The sequence below is a fragment of the Pinus tabuliformis genome, chromosome 6 (assembly GCF_031772625.1).
Source record: "Pinus tabuliformis cultivar Carrire ecotype Pingquan chromosome 6, CPIR1, whole genome shotgun sequence".
In the NCBI taxonomy this organism is placed as follows: Eukaryota; Viridiplantae; Streptophyta; class Pinopsida; order Pinales; family Pinaceae; genus Pinus; species Pinus tabuliformis.
Window position 1 is genome coordinate 1,300,705,415 of NC_142292.1, and position 25,187 is coordinate 1,300,730,601.

Consider the following 25,187-nt stretch of genomic DNA (forward strand, 5'->3'; position numbering starts at 1 on the left):
AAAATCCCTGAACTGTGCTGCAAACTGTGATCAAGAACTAGATCAAAAGTGTCGCACTGTACCATCGCACGCTCTCTTCAAAGATATCAGTATGCATCGCACTTCCCGTGTGCTGTAGGTGGGATGCATACTAGAATCCTTGTGTAACAGGTGCGCTAATCAGAAAGGGCTAATTTTGCCTTCAGTCTTTGGTTTTTTCACTCTTTTCAACTCTATTCAGGAGTTTTGCTGTCTGTAGTCAGTATACCTCTGTTGGAAACCCCCTTCCTTGCCATTATTCCACCTCCATTGTGCAAAGAACTGTAAATGTTTTTATGTATTGTGAGCCATTTTCAGTCCTCTTTTACAAAGAAGTAACGTAATTGAACTGTTGTTTCTTGATTTGGAAGTGTCAAAAGTGTCGTTTTCAGTAATAGAAGAGAATCCGATTGTTCTTGATAGTCGATTACACTGTTACTCTTGTATTTGATTTGAATTAATAGTTTTCAAGTGTCGAAAGCAAGTTTTCAATTCCAAATCACAAAGTGTCGTCATTGTCTTCATTTTGTCTTGAAAAGAAGCTTGTTAGTAATGTCGCTTTGAAAAATAATTTAGATTTGCGCTTAGCTTTCTTTTTATCATTCACACATTAAGAAGGCTGAAAACAAATACATGCATGTGCATTTGCATTTTGACTATCTGTTGGTTTGATTTAGGACAGTGCATATAGTGTGTACTCTCTGCTCTTTGTTGAAAGAATATCATCTCTCTTTCTTTAGTAGCTAGGATTTTCATTGCAAAAAGAAGATTAAATGATTGTTTATCATCTTAGACTGAATTTTAGGAATTGTATATCTACATCATGCGGTGAACCTGAAAGGAAAATTTCTTAAGAAAGATCAACTGTAAAATAAATTTAATGAATCTAAAAATGCTTTGGAACCTAATGCACAACATTTAGAAGTCTAGGCTAGAGACATACTCCGGCTTCGTAAAGCCTGGTAACTGTTGTTGTCATTGCTGGTTGGGTGATTCCTCCACTTTGAGACGACAAGTGCCAGTACGGACTTGTGCTCCCATGTACTGTCGAGTATATATTGGGAGACCATAATAGGCTTTATCCTTTATCCATAGGAAGCCGTGTCTGCCGCCCTATCGATCGCAATGCACTGAACACAACATTCGGAAAGATTGACTGTCGTACCGTAAAAAGTATTCTGCAGTTTTGTGATTGGTTTGGTAATCCCTCTGTCTAGGTTTCTAGAGTAGTCTCTTTCATTCCTTTTTAGACTCCTTAAAGGAAAAGGTCCATCTGAGCACTTGTCACTTCAAGCTCATTAAAAATTGAAGGCGACTAGAGTCATCTTTTATTTTTTTCTCGACTCTTAAAAATTGAAAAAACAAGTTGTGTCAAAGCATCTAAAATTCTTTTAATTCAGAAACATATTTCCCCTTTATTTTTAGTTGGTCAAGTAATCCGAAATTGTGGAAGAAAGTCAATTGAAACCCCGTCGTTTGTGGAGGCTTACGAGTCAACCGTCTTTGGCTCCAGAATCAAAACTGTTACTGATGAAGTGAACTCGTTTAACCTATTCCAAATCCCCTGGTAAAGTTAGAACAAGTGTTCTGACACCATTGGAGACTCCAGTTACTCCAAAAATTTATGGTATCCCTGCCTTTACAGAAGAAGTTCCGCAGCCAGCAAAGGACAGTAGAGCTGATCCTAGTGTGAAAGTAAACACTTGTATTATTGAACCAGCTCCATCTATAGCTGATTCGGAAGGTGTTGTTCCCCAAACATCTATCGCTACAAATTCTATACCTTCTTCGACACCAGAAATATTTTACGGACCTGACGGTCTTCCTCTTCCACCTGGTCTGATTACTATAGAAGAGATTGTGGAGGTTCCTCCATCAAGTACTCCATCGCAATTTGGAGTCGGGATCACCCTATATCCTTATTCATCAGAAATTAGTATACCGTTATCAGAAGCTCCTGTAGAATCACTAGGAAATCTTTTGGATAGACTAGAAATGTCTGAACAACCGTCGACATCTAGGACTGTGTCATCCGACACAACAACGACAGAACTTCCTGCTGTCACTCCAACAATGTTCGCCGGCATACCATCTGTCCCAACTAGCTCTCAATCGCTAGATGGGGCCCACTCAGGGGCTATTTCGACAGTATGGTCCGTTCCTATTTGTTCATCCGGAATAATATCCGGGAACTCTTATGTTAAGTCTTAGCAAATTGATCCTTCACGGTGTCAATTTGGGCAATTCGGTCCTCAAGGACAAACCGTTCCTTTGAGTACCAGATTACCACTGTATGGGGGGCAATATAACCTTTCATTGTCTCCTCTGGGAGGACAACCATACGAGAGTTCGCAACAAAATTCAGGCTATGCTGGAATTACATCTAGCGGTTGGGTGCCAATACTGCCTCAACAACCAAGAGTTGTATACTCGATGCAACAATGTTTACCTATGTCAAATATACCAACTACACCAGCTATTGTGACGGTGTTGCAAGTACAAGCATTGCCTTTTGTATGCCAACCTCAGCTTTCGCAGGTTGTAATGCAACAGCCTCTTGTCCCTGCGACTCAACCACAATCGCCAACTAGTGGAATGACACAGGCCCAAACGGGTACAATTACCCCTCATCTTGGTCAAACAGCCAGTATTAGACAATAGCACATGGCTTCACAACCATGGCTAGTGCAATATCAACAACCGCAATTCCAACAAGTTTACCAATGATTTGAGCAACAAATCTTTGCAAATAATGGGCAGCCATATATTCAAAATGGTCAAAATCAACCATTCTACAATGGTTATGCCCATCAACCTTATGAGAGTTACCAGCATCAAATGCATTATGCTAGTATGAAAATACCAACTGCCCAGGAAATTCCATCTTATCCTGGGTATGCTTCACCAAACCTGAATCAACAGTTACCCTTCGTGGCAACTTTAGAGTTACCAGATCTAAATCGGCTAACGAATGATCCAATTGCTTACACCCCTTGGTGGCCAGCGATTCCGCATAAACTTCTGTCAGATATTCCTAAATTTAATGGAAATCCGGGTGAAGACCCGTTGAATCATGTGATGACCTTTCATCTGTTGTGTTCGTCAAACACCCTAAATGATGATTCGATTATACTTCGCCTTTTTCAGAGAACGTTAACTAATCTGGCAACAAAATGGTATATCGAATTACCTAGAGCTTCGTTTGATAACTTCAGTACCATAGCCAAAATCTAAATAACCCATTTTCAGTTACCCATAAGGTACGAAACGGGAACAGAACTCCTTACCAATTTCAAACAAACGACGGCCACTCATATATCCGATCATATTCATGAGTGGCGATGCCATCGTAGAATGGTAAAAACGTATGTTCCTGATCAGCTTTTAGCTGAATGGTTTATAAAGTCATTATTACCTTCCATTACAGAAGATGTGGCAAAAGGAGGAGTCGTCACTAAAGAGCAAGTTATTGCTCATGCGCAATATTTAGACTTGATTTATACTCAGTCTGGCACGCTCTACAATAAAATCCCTAACGCTCCCAGGCCATAATTTTCCGTTCCTCCTCCTCCTAAATCGAACAATGACTCTCATGCGGGCGATGGCGTGATTGGTACGACAGACACGAAATCAACAAAGGCTACATCTAAGAAAGCCTGTAAGATTTCTGATCAAAATGCAAATCAAGAACTTCTCGCCTCAGAGGTAAATGCTGTGTCGACCAACAAGGGCAAACAACTGAAGCAACCAGGGGGAAAGAAGAAAAAGAAAGGGAGAAAAAAGAAGCAGGATGAGTCATCTCCTGAAAAACCTTCTACAAACCCTTTTGGGCAAAGGAAACCCCCTGCGGGGTGTCAGATATGCGATGAGGATCATCGGACAAGAGATTGCCCACATAAAGCTGAAGTTAAGAAACTCTTCAAGAGTTCAAAAACCTCAACGGTATTGACTGATCCATTTCCAAACCCAGGAAACAAACTGGTTGCTAATCAAAATGCTTCCCGATCCCAAGTGCTTATGTTGTCCATTTCAAAACAGCAAAATGATGCTTTGATATCGACAATGAATAAAGATTACGGGAATCCACAGCTGTCGAACAACAAGGCTACTGATCAACTAAGTAGTTCGACAACAACTTCAACCGAAGTTATGCCACCCATCATTCTTGAGCTAATGATAAAGCCGCCAAAGGGAGTAGTACACAAATCAGCATTTAATCCTTGTGCTAAAGTAGCAAAGAATTATAATATAGTAGAGGACCTAGCCCAATCATCGTCCGCTATGTCGACACTTGAGGTACCGCAAAATTTCCCCTCCCAAAAGCAGGCTCTATTATCAGTAATAGGTGGGATTGAGCCAACGGATTCCAATCTTGTATCCTTTAATCACAAAGGATATGACCCTCAGTTACTGGCTCAACTGCCTTTCCTTATTCAAGTGAAAGCCCTCAACAAAACTGTTCATCGAACAATTATTGATGAGGGGGCATCTACATGTATTATGTCGATGAGTTGCTGGAAAAATTTGGGCTCACCACCCTTGTCGCGATCGTCAACGATGTTAAAAGCATTTAATGGATGATCATACACTCCATACGGAATTTTAAGTAACTTGCAAGTTGAACTGGGGGGAAAAATAGTAGAAATTGATGTTGAAGTAATCAACGGAAACCTCGATTACAACATCCTACTGGGAAGGCCCTGGATATATGCCATGACTGCAGTTGTGTCGACCTACTTCAGGAAGATTGCATTTCCCTTCCAAGGAGTAATTACAATCGTCGACCAAGAAACATTTCTCCCCAACAATTCACAAGTTACGGGAAGCATTCCAATGATCCATGGAAGCAATCATTCGCTTCAAAATATTGGAGTAGCCCTCCTAAAATACCCTGCCTTAATGGGTACTTTTTCCCTACCGCCTCCGAGTAATCTGGTGGAAGTGGCCATAGTGGAAACCTGCAATATGAAATCTTCTATATCTAATGGATTCGGAAGACTCCTAAACATTTTGTCAACATGGATCATCGCCATTTTAGAAATATTGTAGCAATCAATTTTCTTGGCCTAGGGGGCAGACCCAAACCAATGCTCATCTAGTGTTTGGATAGATAGGTCTAAGGAATATGGCACCTCTTCAGATCCTTGGTCGCATGTGCATTCTACAGACGAAGGAATCATTCAATCAATGATGAAAGGAGAGGCACCATGGGAAGATTACCACCATCACTCCCATCTTCCGGATTACCACGAAGATTATTCCAACAACCTTAATCATCCTTTAGTTTTTGATTTTCTATCAAATACTGTAAATACGGTGGATTCTGAGGACAGTTCTTATCTCATGTCGACCTCATTAAAAAATGAAACAAGGAGTCATGAGGATAGCTCTTTTACTGTGTCAACCTCATTAAAAAATGAAACGACTCCCTTTCCAAATCGAGTCTTTGATTACGATCTCATAAGATCAAAGTCGAGTCTTTTGAAGATCTCGAAGGTAAACCTTCATTCCAACCACTGAGATGAGTGCAATGAAGCTTGGGGGGCATTCACCTCGATTTGCGTTATTATGCTAGGGGCATGCAAACTTATCACGAGCAATATTACCATAGGGTTCAAGCTCGTTAAAAAATAAACCCGCCTCGAGCAGTTTTAATGCGGAATTCAAGCTCGTTAAAAAATAAACATAAGCATTGAGCAAACATTCCCCAGAGTTTAAGCTCATTAAAAAATGAACCAATTTCCGGTAAAGAACATCGTGAATGCATTATCATCAACCTTTGAAGCCTTGGTCGTGTTCTCATCATCACCTCCACTCTGTATTGGCCGATCATTCACCTCCATAGTGATTTTTTACCCTTTTTGAGGAACAGCTGCGAAGAGTGATCCTGTTAGCCATCCTTGTGACACTACCGTGATTGGAAAATTCCAAACCTTACCTGGAATTAGCTGCTACCCGAATTTATCACTCGTTCCTCAAAAAACGAGTCTCCTTTAAGCTCTTTTCATCTGACTCATAAAATATGAAAAGATTGCCATGCAATTGGCCTCTCCAGCTTGTTAAAGTGACCAGAAGTGCTATCCCTCTTTTAGATTTTAATCTTTTTGGACCTAAGGGATTATTACACAAAAAGATCGAGCGCTTGTTTTGTTTAGCTCGTTAAAATTACCGAAAATTCATCCCTTTTGTATTATTTTATACTTTTTCAGACTCAAGGGATTATATGACGAAAAAGGATTATTGGAGTTTTCTTTACGTCCCTTTTCAGACTCTCTAAAATTGAAAAGGACCGAGTTATCTTTGTCGTTAAACTCGTTAAAACCGAATAGCGAAAAACTTTTCCATACAGAGAAACTTGTATGGAACGTAACAAGTGAGATGCCAAATTTTTTTCATTTAAGGAAAACTTGCCTGAGATGATCCAGGGGTTGTTGACCTGACTTAGAAAAGACTATTATATCATCAAGGTATATAACCAGGAAATCCTCCTCAATGGATAACATATGCTTGTTCTATAATTTTCCTTAATGGACAAGTTTTGTCGCTATTCGGTTTTAATGTCCCGAAGGGCAAATTATAGAACAAGCATATGTTATCCTCCTCAAGCTTGACAAAAATAAAGAGGTACTGGTCAGCAATGACTGGGGAAAAATAGGGAAGAAAACTTGAAGAAACTTTATTGATAGCAAGTCGCTCTTGAACATGACACTTTCACTCTGCATCCAAGTCGGGTTGGGTAGTTGCGTTCACTAGTCATATCACCATTGGTCCATCACACCATCCAATTTGGGGTTAACGCTACCAATCCATCATGTCAGTGTCGCCGATATGTTCAAGAGAAGTCGCTCAGAGAATTCACCTATGTCTCATCCACTGCAATACATTTATGCTCCATTCTTTCATGGCGTCCACCCTGAACCTTATATCATTAGATCGTTTTCACCTCCATTAAAATCATTTGCTCCGTTCTGTGTCGTAGATGTGGGATTCATTAAGGCCCTCCTATGACGGATCACTTCTTGTCAACATTAGCTCATTATCCAGGAAGTCGATCTAGGAACAACCCTTTCAGTACTTTGAAGCTTGCATGCCTCAATGGCAAGTTTCTCACTTCCGGCGACAAGTATACATCAATGGCCTTCGACCGAGAGATTTTGCGTGGTGTTTGACACCAAGTCCATTTTTCACACCACGTGAATTGTATTGTCGTACCTTGAGGGTCATCATCATTATCGGTGATTCCTCTCGCGCCTGTTAACAGCTTACATCACTGGCTGGTAATCAGGCAATGTCTTTCCATGTTCGACTCCAAAACATCTCTCACATGGATCAACTTGTACTTTGAGTGAAGATTGAACGAGATTGAAGACCCCAGATCTAGTTTCATCCATCCAGGCTGTGATATATATTCAGGAAAATAAAGACATCAAATGTACATCATTGCTGCACAGATAATCATCCAATCCAAGGGATGATGGCTCTAACAGAATCATCAGTCTACACTCAGACGATTGTCTGTCTTATGTACATGAAAATGAATTTATAAAGCTGAGCATAGGAATTCCTGCCTCAACTAGATCATGAAAATATTATGAAAATAATGTATTGTATTGTATCTTATTACAGGTCACCTTCCAGCTTAAAAAAACTTCGGATCCTCATGATAAAGCATTTCACTCGACATTAAAAGATTAATGACCTCATGCTTTAGGGGGAAACTGTTATAGAAATTTTTGGGCACTTCAACCCCAATCATAAATGTCCATAAACTAAGGGCTCCTACATCCCTAAAAGTTTTGTTCCAACCCCTAAAAGAATAAGGTCAACTGATTACATCATCTCCCAAAAGTTCTCCATGAAAAACTACTCAGAAATGGTCAAAACCGGACCATACTGATTGCTCAAGGCTGAGGGTGCGATGCATCCCACCTAAATGCACATGGGAGGTGCGATGCATACTGAAAATCCCTTCTATAGGGTGTGATGGACGAGAATAGACAAGTGGTGGAGACAGTTTGCGAGGTGGATGATCATGGAATCTTCCAGAAACTTCTCCTGTGACACTTGCCTCTCAGAATCGCCCAAGGATGAGTAAGAGATCAATGAGATCTCCAAGTGGAAACAAGAACTATCAGAGAGAAGAAACTAATCAAAAACCCAGAGCTAACTCACACCTCTGCAAATATCTATATATAGATCTCTCATCCCAGAGATCCAGGGGTTGGAGGCTGGAATTTTGTATCTTGTAAGGAAGTGCTGCTGGTTTCTTGGTGTAACATCATAGTGTTGGGTGATCTAAGCTTTTCATGAGGTGAAGAAGGGCTTTCTTGCTGAGAGGATGATGCTGGGTCAGAACAATTGGTTGTAATCCTCTTTGCTATTCTTGATTATTAATAAATCTAATCAAGTTTTCTTCCACATTCTTGTATGATTGATGATATATGCATTTGTGTGGTCAATATATATCTGGTCCTATATTGTTTATGATAATAGATCTATGTTCTTGGATAGTGTTATGCTGCATTGATTCTACAGGTGCTCTTTGAAGCTGGGTAGACAAGGAAGCGAGTGGCAAAGATCTATCAGAAGGGAGAGGAATCAAGCAAGGAACCAAGCGCAAGACAGAGGTTGGTCTCCTTTATTCCCCTCTTATCTATTTCTCATAAAGGAAAACGAAAGAGGTTTTAGTTTGTTTGTTTCTAAGGTAGCTACCAGCCTTAGTGGGACTAGCAGCTCTGCATAGACACTAGATTTCCTGATAACAAGTGAGATGCCAAATTTTTTTCATTTAAGGAAAACTTGCCTGAGATGATCCAGGGGTTGTTGACCTGACTTAGAAAAGACTGTTATATCATCAAGGTATATAACCAGGAAATCATGGATTTCTTTTTCAAAGGCAATATCCATTGCCCTTTGAAAGGTGGCCCCTGAATTTTTCAATCCAAAGGGCATTTTGACATACATGAAGGTGCCCCATGGTGTTGTGAATGCAGTTTTTTCTTGATCATCAAGATGGACTAAAATTTGGTTGTAACTTGAGAATCCATCTAACAGTGAAATCCTTGTAGAACCTACTGCTCTTTGCAGTATATGATCCATTTTAGGTAAGGGATAGTTATCTTTGAGTGAGACTTTGTTCAAATTTCTAAGGTCAACACATAGTCTGATTTCTCTTGTTTTCTTTCTTGTAGGTACAAGATTAGATACCAAATCTGAAAACCTAATAAGGGCAATGATCCCTACTTCATACATTTGTTTGATCTCTTTTTCAATGGAAGGTAATAAAACAGGATTAATTCTTCTTAGCTTTTGCCTAAAAGGTTTCTGATCTTGTTTCAAATGGATAGTGTATTGTATAATAATGGTATCATAGGATTTTAAGTCTTCGTAACTCTAGGCAAAAACATCCTGGAATTCTTTCAATAGTTCAATATATTTCAGCATTTCATCGAGGGGTAATTATTCAGACAATTTTATCAGTTTAGGATTCTCTTGAGTTCCTATGTTGAATTCTTCAATGTTTGCTTTCAAGGGCTCCATCTTAGGCTTTTTAGGAATATCATTAGAGTCAAATAAGTCCTCCAAAGGAGTTAATCCCTTGGGTAATTGGTTATCTTTAAGATTTATGACTTCAGTTTCATCATCAATTACTTCATCAATATCCATTTGCTTTAAGTCCTGAATATCTGTTTTCATGAATTTAGTAGGGTGAAGCATGTTTATTGAATTTTCTTCCAATTTGTTAATGTCTAACTCATTAGTGTGATAAAAATCTGAAATGATGTCTACATCTATATTAATACTAGTAAATTATTCATCTAATGTCAGAAAGTGATTAATCTGCTTATCGTTTTCAAAAACTTGGCAGTTCTTAAGATTATCAGGTATAGCTAGCTTGTGCCTGACCACAGCAGTATACTGGTGATTGCGCTAAAAAGGAAATTTGTAGATGCTGGCAAACATAGCCAGGCTATGAGCTTGCATGTTATGTTTTCTAGGGATGGTTGTAAGATTGGCTTCTAAAAAAGTGTTAAGGATTTTGACAACTGTAACTCTGTAAAGTCCTAATCTAGGGTCTCTGGTTATGTAAACTCCTTTAATCTATTTAACTATCAGTTTAGAATCTCCCATGATTGATATCCTTATAGCTCCTAATATTTTAACTAGCTTGAGGCCTAGCAGGAGTGCTTCATATTCTGCCATATTGTTTGTACATTTGAAATTTAATCTATAGGCATGTCCCTCTACATGATCATTTTCTAGGTTATGTATCCATACTCCCGCTCTTACACCTAATTTGTTTACTGAACCATCAAACTCTAAATGCCATAAGATTTCATGTTCATAGTTTTCATCTAGGGTAGTGGAATATTTCTTAACTAAGGCATTTGGGTTTTCTTTGTCATGTAATATCTCTTGAATTTGGACAATTGCTTTTTCTTTTATAATTTGTTTTGGTTCCACTGCTATATCATTTGGAGTATCTTCTAGATTCGTTTATGCATTATAGAGAATAAAGGAATCCATATCAGAATGCACTAAGTAAATAGGAAAATTTTGAGGTCTCTCTTAACTACTCACTACATACTTCATTAAAGCTTCTCTATATAGCTTCTTTGGTTGTCCAAAAACAGATATGGTAGCATATGACATGTCTAATTGTAGAGACTCCTGAAGTTTGGCACCCCAGGATCTGGACAATAGCATACCATACTTGGGTGGAATGCCTGCTACCACTATATCCATAAGTATAGTTTTGGTAGGGTACTGAACCAAAGAGATACACAAATCCTTTATAAGTCCTAGACACCTCACTTGGCTCAAATCAAAGGAAAATAAATCCTTATAGGGTCTAGTGATGTCTAAGTTGAGCTTCTCCACAACAGACTTGGGCATGAGATTGTGCGAGGCACCAGAGTCAAACATGGCATTAAGCAAAATCTTGTCATGGATATTGAGACTGACATAGAAGGGTGGCATCCCACCTTCCATTGGCTTCCCATTTACTTCAGGGCCAAAAATTAACTCAGGCTGGTCATTAAAGAGATTTACAAAGTCTTTATTTTTAGTGATTTTTAATGATTTGTTTATCTGAGACCTGTAAGAATCATGTTTTACTAGTTCTACCAAGGGAACTAAAATTTGAAGCTTGGAAACCTCTGCTTCAAGATTAAAGGGCAGGATTTCTTTGTCTGTTTGAACTTTTGGGTTTCTAGCAACAATGTTTTTTATGTTTTCTTCTCTTTCATGATTAAGGACATTCTTTGCTGATTTTTCTAATCTGATCTTTGAAGATTCTTCCACTGTTTCCTTGGAGGGAAATGAAGTGGAAGGTTTTTCATTATTGGGTTGATTATCATACACATCTTCTATGGTGGGGGTGGGAGGATTTTGATTTGTTCTAGAAAGGATTTGAAGTGTTTTTGTCACTGGAACTGTTTTACCCTTTTTAGGTTGATTAGGACCTGTTTTCTGGTTTGGTTCTGAGGCATCAATACTTTTTCTACTTCTTAAGTTATACTGCTTATGTACCTCAAAAATAGCATAATCATATCCCTGTTTGAAATCAAATGACTCTCTGGTTTGGGTTTGGAATTGTTTCAATACATGGGACTCCTGGCCGTCTTGAGTTAGGAAGACATCTTCCTCATCATTTAGACCCATTAAATTTATCTGAGTGTCTTGTTTAGGGTCTTCTGAGTGGGGGTCCTCTACATATTTTTCTTGGAAAGGTGGTCTGATATTCTGGTCAGGAATATTTTTTCCAGTATTTTGGTTCTAATTTGTTCTAAAGTTGGGATTTCTCCCTGAATTATCCTGTTGGCCATCCCAAGGAGATTTCCTTTCAATAATTTCAACTCTTTCCATCAATTTATCCATTCCTTTGACAATAGCATCAAGATTTTGTTCAAAGGGTGTACTTTCATCTTTTATAGGTATTCTTCTTTCATTTCTAGCTTTGGCTCTTTTGGAATGTAGGTTATCCTCAACACTTACTACCACACTCTGCATTTCCTCCAGAGTGGGGCGGTTCCTTTCTCTTAACTAGAAAGCCATATCTGAATCAAATCCATCGGGAAATCTAATCAAGGATAAGCCTGGTGGGGGCCTAAGGTCAACTGGAATGGCACTATATACATTATTTAACCTAGAGCAATAGTCCTAAACGGTTTCATGAGGTCCCCTTTTAAGGTTCTCATATTCAGATAAAATTTGAAGGGGTTCCTTCTTTTTCTCCCACCTATTCAAGAATTGTTGGTAAAGGACTCTTAAACTATCTATGCTTTGGGGAGCTAAAGATCTAAACTAGGTTCTAACTTCTCCAGATAGACTTTGGACGAAAATTCTCATTTGGACATGTGCTGTGTCGATCTCATGAAGTTCAAAGTAGTCTATCATTTTCCTAGTATGTTGCTGAGTTGTGTAGGTCCCAGTGCCATCAAAAGTAGTAATTTTACTCTGATAATCCTATGGAATAGCACCTGGGGCAGCAGACAACACAAGGGGACCATATCTATTGTCCATGATTGTAGGTTTGGTAGTGGTATGAATGGGAGTTGGGGTAATAGGAGGTGTTTGGGTTGTGGAAGAAGAACTAGAGGAAGTGGTAGGGTGTTGAGTGATGATTGATTGAAGAGGAAGTGAAGGGATGAAGGGAGGAGTGGAATGGATTTTAGAAGAGTGAGGGAATAATGATGAAATAGCAAAAAGAGAAGTAGTCTCAGAAAGTTCAGGTGTTTTATCGGTGGTAAGAGATAACTGAGTGGAATTCTACAAATATCGATCAATTGACAATTTGGCTTGTTAGATTTCAAGTTCTCTAAGGAATTATGGATCTTGGACTAGGTCCAATAATTCACTATCAGAAGTGGTTCCAAATAGAGAGAGTTCAAAGTGTTCATCAAAAGGAAGATCTTCTAGGAAAAGCCACTCAATAGGGCAGGAACTTGATCTGAACAAAGGTCTAGGACTCAATGAACTTTCTTGTCTTCTGATGATTCTAGGAATCAGGTTAGGATTTTCAAACACAGGGGGTGGATTAGGATCAAGATTGGCCCTAGTTTAATGAGTCCTTCCTGAAGCCAGATTTCAAGTTTTTTCAATGCTATTATTTTATGGATTTTTCAAAATAACTTCTATAACTCCTTTAAGATATTTTAAATCAAGATTTTTAGATTTCTTAAAGGTTTATTTCAACTAAGGAATTGTTCATTCCCCAGTATGGTCGCCACTATGTTATCACTCAAATTTTCCTTAGAAGTTATTGAAATAAGGAAAGGATCCAAGGTAACTACAAACCAACTTTTAGACTTAGGTGCTAGCCCACCTAGTTTAGAGAGGGTTCTCTCTTTATGATTTAGCTATGTTTGAAAAGATTTTAGGCTAGTATTAATGTTCAGGGAGGTAGTTTTGTTTGAGATTGGTGGAGTTCTAAAACAAATGGGCAAACTAGGCTTTTAGGCCATTGGGCTTGGAGTCAATCAGGGATAATTCACTAGATTAAGTCAAATTGCTGAGGTATGAGTTCGACAGGCAGGATAACAGAATAAAAACAAACTTTGGGGCTTGAATGGATGATAGTTCTTCTCAAAACTAGAGGGAAATTAAGAATCCTCAAGTTAGGATAGGAAAGAAGAAGGGAAGATAGGTCGACCAGCAAAGGGAATTTAAGAATCCTATATCAGGGACTTATTATAGAAAAAATACAGGGATAGAGGAGCAGTTAAGAATTCCTTTATTGAAATAGTTTAGAAGAAAACATATAAATGGTAGACTGTTGATAGCAGAGAGCGATAAAGCTAATTCTGATATACTTTGACTATTTTACCATTTAGATTTCAGATGCATGAAACATTGAAACATATAGAAAACACATAAAATCACAAGGATAGAATACTTATTTGCAATTATATTGCACAAGAATCTGATGAAATGTCCTCAACTTTCATTCATTTTCCAGCAAAAAATCCAGATTTGAGTACAAAATCTTTCTCAGCTTGATAGCATAGAGTTACAGAGATGTTATAGAATCCACCCACAATAATTCGAATGGAGAATTATTTATACAAAAATTACATCAAAAATATCTCATAACTACATGAGATTTATTCTAGGGAATGCAAAATATCTTTTACAAAAATATAGAGATAGATGTAAAACTGATTGATGCTGTCCCTTTATTTATGGAAGAGCTGGAGGTTGAGACTCGGATTTTCCTCTTGTTGTTTCTTTAGTAATTATGTGCTAGATATTTTCTTACTTTCCCTATTGATACTCTTTACCTGTTTCTGATACTCTTTACCTATTTACCAACCTTTACCTTAGTAAATATTTCTATATACCTCTAAACTACCATAGTAAATTATATGATATCGAGCATATTGGTCGACTATTCTTCATTTGGTATCTTCATCCTGATCAATTTCCTATATATTTCGTCAGCTTCAGTGTATTTTGCAAAATTGGGCTAAACTGTGAACAGGTGCTTAACATCATGCTCAATATAGAAAGCATTTTCCAAACCATCATATAGCACTTTTCCTGTGGGTAGTGCTTTCACTGTGGAAGAGCTGGCTTGACTCTTGGCTTGTTTGTGTAGTATTTCAATGTAGTCATCATGAGTCTTTAGTTTGTCATTTATGACCTGTAGTTTTGGAAGTCCTTTACCCCTTAGAATGTTATACTTTACCATAAACTCATTTATGTCTTCTTGGATAGTTTGACATCTTCTTTCTAGGTTAAGCATAAAGTTTTTTTGGTTAGAACTTTCTTAATTTCAAGGATAGTACCAGTTCAATCTTTGATATCGCATCATTCTAGCTGTTGCCTGTTTTGGCTATTCAAGAAGTTGATTAATTGGGTTGCCTCTTCAGGTTTCTCCCCCAATTCTTCCCTAGCATTATGTATAGCCTCTGTAGCTAGTTTGACTAACTATATCTGTTAAAAAATGATCTGAATAGCAGACGAACTATCATTGATAGAATCAATGATATTGGTCCATAAAATCTCTTTGATATCTCTCAAAGGCTTTTCCAATGTTAATTCATACTCTAATGTCTTGATTATTTCAGTCATTCTTCTATTTTTCCTCTCTTCTTTAGTGTAATTAATCTGTGATAACTCATAATTTATTTCCAAGATGGTAACTGTTTCTTTTAGTTGCTTTATTTCAGTAGCTTGGATTTTCATTTTTTCCATGGACTTTATTAATTCTTCTGTTTGCTTTGTTGAATTTGCTTCTGCTTCTGATGTACCTGTTGTTGTTGTTACTGGTAGAGCTTTTGCTAGAGGAATGTTGGGTGCCAAAGATGTTGCAATAGTAGATGGCACTGTTGTAGAAACCATGGGTATTACAATCTGAGGCATGGTGCTTGACTCACCCTGTTTGGATTGCAAAGCTTTTTCTAGTTCCTGTTCTATTTCTTTCAACTGCTCATTCAACTTAAGGATCAAGTCCATAAGTTCTTCCTCATTTTGTTTCTCAATTACTTATGCAGTTTGTGGTTGTATGAGGGGAGAGAGTTTGAGTTTTTTCTTGAGTGCAGCAATGTCATCATTATTTTTCTTTATCAAACATTCAGCTACTTTAACATCTTTGGGATCATGTCCAAACTCAATCACTAGGTCTTCTAATGATTTTATCCTTGTTTCCTTAGCCTGAGAAGAGGCTTTTTCCAACTGTAACTGCGTTTTAGTATTACTCAAAGAATTATTCAACTGATGTGCAATGATGGCTTTGTTGGTCAATGTCGAATAGACCATCTCACCCGTTCGCTTATGGAGATTAATCTGATCAGTTGGATGGATGTCTCTAGCAATAACTTCAGATTTTGTTTTAAAATAATCAACCATGGATTGTGGCTGTTGTACTATGGGCTTCAAAAAGCTCATCTACATCTTTACCTCTTCAATGTCAAAGGCTGACATCAACCTTGTCTGATTTGTAGGAGCCATTTTCAGATATTTGGCATAGGTTTGAGCTTTGAGCTTCTCATTCCTAGCCTTAATCTCTTTGTAATTTTCTTTCAAATCCTGGCTTTGCTCTGAAGCTGTCCTTAGTGATGACACTTCTACACTTGTTTGCCTATTTAGTGCCTATGTTTGAGATGTAGATGGTGTCTCCTCTACTAGTGTTGTCTGCACTGTGTCACTTCTTGTCTCTTCATATTCTTGCTCAGACAAAGGATTCAATCTCTATCTCTTTACATATACTTGGTCCAATGGCATTGTAGAAGGGCTAGCCTCATTCCTACTTCTTTTTTGAATTCGTTCCTCATTAAGAGGGGTCTGCAATACTGGAGGGTTGCCCATGTTTGTATCAGTTTGGGTCAACTCCTCAGAAATGGTCTGTGATCCTGAATCTTTTCCCTGTCCTGAAGTCTCTGGTTGTCCTAATGTCTATGCACTATCCTCCTATGTTGGTCTCTGTGAAGATTCTTCAAGCACCTGTACAAAGGAATCTAGATCAAGTTGTCTTTCCAAATCTTTCATAACATTTTCTACTTCAACTTGTTCACTATCTTGTTCTATAAGTTTTCCCTCCACCCATTCATTTTGATTCGCATACTGTTCTATTTCTGGAATTCTATGATGGATGTAGGGCGATATTTTATGCTTCTTTCTTCTGTCATAGATGAAACTATGAGGATCATAAGGCCAGATGAAACTCTTTTTCAATCTGAATCTCTCAAGGATTTCCTCTACCTCTTTCCATGCCTTTTTGTTGTTTCAAACAAATGGTCCTAGGTGATCCTTTATCCTTAACTGAGCTTTCTTCTTAGCTTTCATAAAATGGATTTCATCAAAGTTGATCATTTTCCTGTAGTACTCTAGGGCAAATAATCACATGGGGAGGTATTTGGGTAGTTTAAATGGAGGTAGATCACATCCATAAATCTTGATCTAGGTATGATTCTAGTATAAGTACCAGTCTCCAACCTTATATCGCTTGGATAACTGAAGAATTCTGTTGATATCATCACTGATTCTAGGAGGGGGACTTCCTATCAACATGGTATTTAATCGATGCACAAATTGATCAATAAAATGTGTATAAGGATAGGGAGAAGAAGGTGAATTGTCAAAAATGGATGTCCAAAAGATAGCTGACCTGGGGTTCCCTCTAGTGTCAAGCTTTTGTACATATAAAGGGAATTTATCAGTTTGGTAGTAAAGGAAAAGGTGATACAAGATTTAAGAATATTTAAATACCCTCTCATTCTCTAATCTCATGAATTGGTCATGCATCTTATCAACAATGAATGTAGCATAGTCATATTTGGTTGCAGGAGGTTGACCAGGGGTGAAAATAGACATGTAGGCTAAGGTCAACTCATCTACATACTCACTAGTAGTAAAACCCAAAATGCAAGCAATCATGGTGATGATATCTTGGCCCAGACTTGTAAAGAAGCTTGACATATAAGGAGGGGGTTATTTTGGCCTGTATTTTTCTTCCATGAAGGTCTAACAGACTTGGTTAATTTCAAAACTGGACAGCCTTGAAGATTTATCAAGTAAATCAGCAATGGAAAGGGGAGTGAGGTCCTGGCCAGGCTGTAATTGCAACATTTCATTTATAGACTCAGCTGTAATGGTGAAAAGGACTTCCTGGTTAGGGGACATTACAACTCTCAGATTGGGGTTGTAGTTTGCATGGCATTGGTGGACAATATCTGGGAAAATATGGACAGTGGGGAATTGATATTTAGGGAGGTTGGACTCCCAAAGACCTATTTTATCAGCATTGTTCAAATAATTGTCCCAATACTTGCAATATAGCTTCAAGGGGGTTTCATCAAAAGTAAGGTCCTTAATTTGAAAATCTTTATCGGCCAAGGGAAGGTAGTCCAAATCCCTATGGGGAGTAGTGATTGGCATGACATTTAGGGCAACAGGAACTTCCATCCTTGGTTCTTGTGTATTCAAGGAAGAAAGTTGGGGTTTTCAAGGGTTTCAGATAAAACAAGTGCTTGGGGAAGTCTTGGGACTAGGAAACAGCTTTAATTGTACTGAATTATTTGAGTTTAGAGAAATTTAGTGGAAGTTTAGTACAAAAACAATGTTTCTGAGAAGGAAATGCAGTAAATACCTGTTTATAATTGATTGTCGGGACAAATGGCTATGGTGAATGTTTTGCAAGGTGCGCACAGTAGTCTGCAATGGCCTGGAGTTCAACAACTGATAGTGGTTGGAATTTGGGAATAATTTGCTGGTCTAGACGTACTCTATGCATGCATGGAAGTAGAACTTTCCTTTTTCGGTAAAAAGAGAAAACTGTTAGTATTTTTGTTTTATGTGCAAAGTCAATGAACTTTTGGAATTTGGTGGGTGAATGGAAAACGACAATTGGAGTTAACTGACCGATGGGATGCTTTGTCATTTAGCAAAAGCTATAAGTGGGAGCGGTAATGGTTTTCATCGCACAAGTTTTGGGAGGTTCGTGGTTTTGGTAGAGGTTCGCGCGATGCCACAAATTGAATGACACGTAGCATCGGCGAAAATTCAAAACAACTTATATCGCGTGGTTAATGTTCGACCAAAAGGTCCACGTGATATGAGCGAGGGCCGTTGGATGAATGAAAGTAGATTGGACGACAGTCAGTGGTAGAAGGTGTTGGGGCATTAATGGTGGGGACCCGATGGCATGATCATCATGATTAAATGTCTTTAACTATATCGGGAATGATTTTATTGGTGGATAGGTTATTAATTAATCCAGATGACTAATTAATCCCTTTTTAACACATTGGGGGTTTGGCTCTTAATTAATCGCGATTCGATTAACTAATCCAATTTAATTAACTTTATTTGTAGTTTATTTCTCAAACCATAGGGACAGGATATTTATTGATTTTGGGATTTTTATTAATAATAATACGGGGAAGGGTAATGTGTTTCGGGAGTTAAATAAATAATAACAATTAAAAGTTAATATGACCATGGGAAAAGAAAATGCGCTAAGTAAATGTTTCTGAAAATACATTCATCATCCAACATTATGACTTAGGCTAAAATGTGTTTGAGGGTGTTTTCATAAAGAACCATTTATTTTTCCTAAGTAAAAGAGTGATTTTAACATAGGAAAAGGATTTGAAGGGAATGGATGAATTATGGAGGAGGTGAATTTTGATGAAGGGGCTTTAGCACTTAGGCCTTACAAGTTATTAGGCCAAGGGTCCGGTCTCTCCAGAAGTCAGAGAAATGCTCTGAGCCCCTTTAACTTTCAGGTTGTTGATGCCTTTAGTACTTATGGGAAATTAGTAAATTTTAGCGAACAAAAATGAGTGAGGAAGTTAATTAGTTTGACTTTTCTCTATGATGTAAATGTCTTCATTGTCATCCATATCTTTAAGTGCTTTTGATCATGAGAGTATATGACTTGAGCTTTTAACTTGACCATTCATCATACATAATTCTGCAACCAATCATCTACTTACCCCCCTACACATCCTACCATTTTTACTTCTTTTATTAGAGTGCACTTAAACTAGCAAACCCTTATCAGACTTTTTCTTTTCTTTTACAATGGTATTTTCACTAAGTCTAACCTTATTACATCCAAGGGCTCAGATTAAACTATTGAGCTTCTTTTATTCACTCTACCTATCTACTTATCTGCCAGGATTAAATAGTTTGGTTAGATTTTATTCTCTATCTCTATAAACATGGAATAACCAAGATTAAACTATTTGGTTACCATGGATTGTGGCATAAGTAACAAGTTGCACACAATCTTTATTATACAAAAAGTAAAATAGTAGTGGCATTTGGACTTGCACACTTTTATGGTCTTTTTTCCTTTTCTTTGGGGTTCATTTTCTTTCATCTTTTGACCTTTTCATTCATTTTTCCCTTTGATTTTTCTTTTAGGGCATACCCTCTTTACATTTTTTTATTTTTTGCAAATATGGAAAACATTTGCAACAAGCAAAGGTATGTACATATGTCAAATCTAAACCAAGTCAATCATGATATATGACACCTATTAGTAGAGGAACATAACAGGGACAACTCTAACTAATTATCAAAAGGAAGCTCCTCAAAAGAAAATAGATTTCTAGGTAGAGAAGTTGTCCTTTTAATTTTCGAGTTGCACTTTTAGTGATAGGTAATTTAAGTTTTTTGAGCAGTTTTTAAGGATCTTCAACAATAAAGGGTGGATTTGGGTTAGGATTTGACTTGGTATATCTTTTAAAAGCGAGAATTTTGTCTCACCTTAAGATTGATGAAATTTGTAAAACCAGCCTATGTTTGGATACTGGAAACTGCCAACTAAGGAACCAGTTCTCTTGAAAGCTCTAAGATATCTCCCAGAACTAATTTACCCATTGTTTCCCTATCAACGGTGCAAAAAATTGTATCCTCTACAATTTCCTAGGCTAAGGAGGAAATCGAAAGAGGTAACCTCAAACCTACTTTCAGCTTAGTAGCTAACCTTATTGAGCCAGAGAGGGATCTCTCAAAGTTTTTTATTAATGAATAGCCTTAAAGAACAAAGTCTTTAGGCTAGTTATGCAAATTTGTTTGTGTATTTGTGAATTTGATATTTTAAGTTTTGCTGGACTAGGGTTTAGAGCAAGTGATTAGGTCTAGGCTTTAAGAATGCATATACAAGTATAGAAAGGAGCTAGGTATCAGTAGGTTATGGTATACTTGAAATTTTGTCAATGTAGTATAGATTAGAAAGTTTGGAAGAGACTAATGAGCATATGTAATTATGAGTTCATTAGCTTTAGAAGAAATAAACACAACTGTGAACACCACATAAACAGAGCTTGAAATAAAGAATCTTGTCTATTTAACTGTAAGGTAATTCATAGAAAGAAGACAAATCATGTGAAGAAAGATGACTTAGCTATTAGAAACTGATATAAAGATTGATCAAACACCATAGACTCACAGAACTAAAGTTCCTGAAAAATAGTTGCAACTGCTCTTGTATTAGCTGAAAAGATCATAACATACAAGCTTCCTCCACAAAAGTCCAAACCTTCTCTCTAAATGAGAAATAGTACATATAGACTCAATTGAACCACTTCCCCACCTTCAGGATTCGAATTGCTAGGTGGTGGAACTGAGTGCAAGTTTCTCTCAACCAACAAGTGAGAGTGAGAAGGTCAAATACAAACACTTGTTGTAGACTTTGATTTGGATTATAAATCCTTAATGAGACCTATTAAACATAAAAAACAACCTATCATGTGAATTTATTCATTCCTATATCATATAACTTCAAACCAAGTTCAATTACATCAAGAGTTTTGACTTTGACCAAGTCAAACTCAAAACTAGGAAATTTACATAGTGAAATTTAGAATAAAAAACACACGAAATTGCAAAAGAGCAGTGCCTACTTTGAGCCAAATTTAAGGTGCATTCCGGAGGTACCAATGAATATCTGAAATAACATTCAACTAAATTTTCAGGTCTAGTTTCCAAAACACCTTGAATTTGTGAAAATGACCCATGGGAAGCCCTACACAAATCCAATCTCCGAAGGTCACTCCAGAAGCGCAGTGCCTATCAAAAAGAGGTCCAAAAAGCTGATTTTTGGCCACTTTTGCCCTTTTTTCTCAAAATTTGGGCCCTCTGGAAAATATGAAGAAATTTGTCTTGAGAGGATGCCAAGGGCTTTCCAAAAATGCAAGCCATTCCTCATTTGCGTGCCTAAGGAAAAAGCACAGTGCCAAGGTGTTATAGACATATTTGGGCACATCAACCCAAAACTTATATGTCGATGTACTAAGGTTCATTCAACCCCTAAAAGATTTGTTTCGTCCCCTAAAATAACATAGTCATCTGAATACATCATTCCCCAAAAGTTCCATCTGAGAAATCGTCTAGAAATTGCATAAATTGAACCATACTAATTGCTCACTGGCAAAGTGTGATGCATACTGACTGCTCCACTACTAGGGTGTGATGCATACTATTTAGGCCTTCTATAGGGTGTGATGGGTGAGGATGGACAAATTTCTGGGACAATTTCTAAGTGGATGCTCATGCAATCTTCTAGAAACTTCCCCTGTGCCACTTGCCTCTCTGAATTCACCCAAGGATGAATAAGGGATCTTAAACCTTCAGTTATCCCTTCTCTTGTGAAACCAATTGCAACAAGTGGAATGACACTAATCAAACCCCATGGATGACTCACACCCTTGCACACATCTATAAATGGATCCCTCATCTAAGAGATCCAGAGGTTGGAATGTTGTGAATTGCAAGTAAGTGTTGATAGTTTGTAAATGAGGAAAGAGCATTATATTGTTGGAGTGATCTTGCTATTTCATGAGGTGAAGAAGGATTGAATCTGGGAGGATGATGTTGGATCAGAAAACTGGGTTGAAATTCTGCCTTCTATCAATAAAGCTCTTCAAGTTTTCTTCCATATGATTGTGCAATTGTGAATGTTATCATTTGCGAATGTTATCATTTGTGAATGCTATCATTTGTTCATTATATATTCTGTAATGTTTATGTTGTAATAGATCATGATGCTTTGACGGTTCTTTGTTGTTGTACTTGTGCAGGTACTCTCCAAGCGTGTTAAGTACGAGGAGGATTTGCGGGTTCTATCAAAGGGGAGAGAGATCAAGCAAGGGATCAAGCAGAAGTTCCAAGTTGGTCCCATTATCTTTCTCTTATCTGTTACACATAGAAGAAATTGTTGAATTGCTTTAAATTGTTGTTTTCAGGGTAGCTGCCAAACCTAGAGGGCTAGCATTGTTTAGGAATAGTAGTTTTCCTAGAAACAAATCGGCGACTCCACTGGGGAACGATTAGATGTTTGTTTGTTATTATTGTTTGTTTTATGTTCAATTTGATAAACTATAGACAGAGCCTGAAGTCAGCCAGGTAGCTTTTGAACTGCTCTTGCTTTGTAATTGCATAGTAGATGAATGTTGCTTCAGTCAATCTCTGGTTTAGTTTATGAATTAAACATTTGACTTACAAGCACATCTAGATGCCCTTTTGGTAGCTCAGTAACCTCTCAAGACACTCCATCATACTTTGCTCTTTATTGTTCATCAAAACTCACCTTAACTCATTGAAAATAGCTCCACATTTGAGCCAAAACCCATTTCAGTTGCGCTCCCTAGACCATCGCACTGTCTCCCACTGTGACTCAGTATGCATAGCACCTCCCGAGTGTAGTAAGTGTGATGCATCTCATATTCTGTGAAGCCTAGGTGTGATGATTGACTGAAATCTTTTTCCATTCTAGAAATTGAGGGTTTTTACCTTGTTTTCGGTTTTGTTTGGTTGTTTTGTTGCATATGAACAATTCCTCTTTACTGAAGCTTATTTGTATCACTTAGATCAGCCTCAATTATATTAGGATTAGTGAATGTTTTTTTTGTATTTCTTTTTCATTTACAATCCTTTGTCGAAAAGTTGTTTAAATCGATTTGTTGCTTTGGTATAAAAAGTGTCGTAATTGTCGTTTTGTGTCGAAAAGAGAAGTGTCGTGAATTCTTCCTTCCCTTGATAATCGATTGAACTTTTTCTTCATGCATTTGATTTGATTTATTTATATTCGAAGTGTCTAAAGCATTTCTATTCAAAATTGAAAAGTTTCGTGGAGTCTTCCTTTCTCTTTTGAAGAAGAAATTGTCGAAAATGTCATTTTGAGTGAAATATTCCCGATCTTTGCAGCATTTAGTTTCCCTTTTTGGCATTTTTCACGTTAAGAAGAATGAAAACAAATACATGCATTTTCATTTAGCATATTTTTTTATTTGTGTGTGAAAAGAAGATTTAGGGAAATGCACTAGTGTGTGCTCTTTGCTCTTTGTTAAAAAGCACTATTATCTTCTTTCCCTAGTAGCTAGGATTTTCATTGTTCAAATAAACAACAATTGTTTATCATTGTAGATTGCATCTTAGGAATTTTAGATCATCATCACGCGGTGAACCATTGAAAGATAAACTCTAAACAATATTAGCTTTAAAATGAACTTCAATGAACCTAACAACGCTTTGGAACTTAACGCAACATATCTAGAGGTTTAGACTAGTGACATGTTTCGACATCGTTAAAACTAGTGGGTATCGTTTTCATTGAAGGTTGGGTGATTCGTCCTCCTTGATATGACAAGTGCTAGCATGAACTTGTGCTCCCCATACCATCACGTATATATTGGGAGACCACAATAGGCTTATATCCTTTATCCATAGGAAGCTGAGTCTACCGCCCTTTTGATCGCAATGCACTAAACACAGCATTCAAGAAGATTGACTGTCGTACATAAGTCCTTGGTAATTTCTTTTTAATTTATCACCAATGTGTATATTGCAGTTTTTCGATTGATTTGGTAATCCCGCTGTCTAGATATTCTAGAGTAGTCGATTTCATTCCTTTTCGACTCTTTAAAGGAAAGGGTTCATCTGAGCACTTGTCCTTTGAGGCTCATTAAAAGTTTAAGGAGACTAGAGTCATCTTTAGCTTTTTCTCGACTCTTAAAAATTGAAAAATCAAAGTTGTGTCCAAGGGTCATTAAAATTAATTGAATTCAAAATAACATACCTGTTCCTTAGTTGATCTTAGGTTGAGACATATGGCGACGAATCTGGAGTCCACTGATCAAGGAATCCCTTTTGAGGGGAATCCTAGTCCTTTTCCTTCTTGGGGAAATATTGGTGCTCCTTATATGGCTACATTGTCCCTTTCAAGGCTTACCATTGGCCTGCCAGTATGGTTGTTCTCAACTTTTGTGGTGAAAAATGTCGTGATTTCTCCACAATTGAGTACACCTCTAGTTGAACCTAAAATTGACCCTTTGCCTTCTTCCTCATTTGTTTCTCCCTCCCCTTCTTCCTCTTCGCTTGGTGAAAGTAGTGATACTAGTAACCAGGTGACTGAGAAGAAGAAGAAAGGGAAGGAGAAGAAGAAGAAGCTAATTCAGCAAGGGGGCAACCAAGCAACCATTGCTTTGAATGCATCATCTAATGAAAATATGTCCATTAAACTTCCCAAAGCTAAATATCTGTGCATAATTTGTGCGGGAGACCATTTTCATTGAGAATGTCCTTACTTTCCTCGGATCTTGAAAGAATGGTCTTCCCATTCACACCATCCCGTGTCATCAACCTCTGGAGATCATGTTGGTAACACACCATCAACTAGTGATAGTAAAGTTCATGGACGAAAGGGAAAGGTCAGGATT